The sequence below is a fragment of the Ascaphus truei genome, chromosome 5, assembly GCF_040206685.1.
Source record: "Ascaphus truei isolate aAscTru1 chromosome 5, aAscTru1.hap1, whole genome shotgun sequence".
Classification (NCBI taxonomy): Eukaryota; Metazoa; Chordata; class Amphibia; order Anura; family Ascaphidae; genus Ascaphus; species Ascaphus truei.
This window is the reverse complement of record NC_134487.1, coordinates 235,634,676-235,636,108: the sequence shown is the minus strand read 5'-3', so window position 1 is coordinate 235,636,108 and position 1,433 is coordinate 235,634,676.

Sequence of the window (1,433 nt, the reverse complement as noted above, 5' to 3'; positions counted from 1 at the left end):
ATTGAGACAAAGGATTTGAAACCTGGCATGCGTTACGTTTCATTTCGTTCGTCTTCCAGGCCTGATAAGGTTCATCAAAAATCGAAGATAACAGTTGCAGGGCGTGAAAGCTTCCTGGGAAGTCTGCTGCAAAATGGTGCAGATGGTGTAGTATCCAGTCACAAGGCTTCAGTGTACCTGGCAGAGGAAAGGTTCCTCTCGGTTCTGAAGTGTGGGTGAAGGAATAACGGATTTTCCTTCACCACTCATGCTACCAAGGGCTGTCAGAGGCATACGCCACTTACTTGGCCAGGGCTAACACCGGTGAAAGCCTGCAAGAAAGGGACTTACAGCACAATATTGACTTGACACGTGACAGCCACGTGCGAACCGCTATCGCAGACGCCCAAAGCGAGAGAAAAGAGCTCCTCCTGGAGACCGCAATGCTCAAGCTCATCCAGGCACTCATCAAGGTCAGCAAGATCAGCGCAATCTCACGCGTCAAGCGCAAGCGGAAACGCCACCAAGGCGCGAACCACCGCAGCGGTCGCACATGCCAGGGCCGCAAACGCTCAGAAAGAGGCAGTCATGAAATTAGAAAGGGCCCGCTTAGAAAAGGAGTAGCAGACCGCCGCTGCCACCGCCGCTGCAGCCACTGCCACCGCTGCACGGAAGAAGGCAGAGGTGAACGTCAAGCTAGAGGCCCTAAATCAAGAGAAGGAAGCCGCTGCCACCATAGCCCAAGCTGAAGTCTTAGAAGCAGCCGCAAGACAGGATGGTGGGGAGCTACCGTACATACGGATAGCCTCAGAGGATCCAATCCAACACACTGAAGACTACGTAAGGAGCCTCTTCAGCGCAAACACCAGCGCGCCATCTCAATACGGAGGGAGTGACTCCACAGACACAGATGCCTTGCTAGGTCCACGAGGAGAAGACGCTGCTCCTTCAATGGTACATGCTGCCTGGGATAGCCACAGCCGCAACAGTGATCCACACGCCAGCGCGCACACGGATGCACCACAACCGGCTCACAATCCAGGTACACCCACACGGGAGAACACAGCCCCTCACACTGACCAGCAGTCACCACGCGTCCACGCCAAGAAGAGGCGACCGCACAGACCCTCCCAGCAACTACCTTAGAACGTGACCAACACACCGAGGCCTCAGGCCTGACAGACATAGCTAAGTACATGATCCGGCGTGACCTGGTGCAAGCAGGACTCATCAGCTTCGACGACCGCCCTGAGAACTACTGGATGTGGAAGTTCACGTTCAAAGACGCAATCAACTGCTTGGACTTCTCAGCAAGGGAAGAGCTCAACCTGCTATTCAAGTTCCTGGGGAACGAATCCAGAGAGCACGCGAATAGACTGCGGGCGGCAAACGCGCACCAACCCCAAGTAGGTCTTGACCTAGTGTGGGAAAGGCTAGAAGAGTCCTACGGCAGC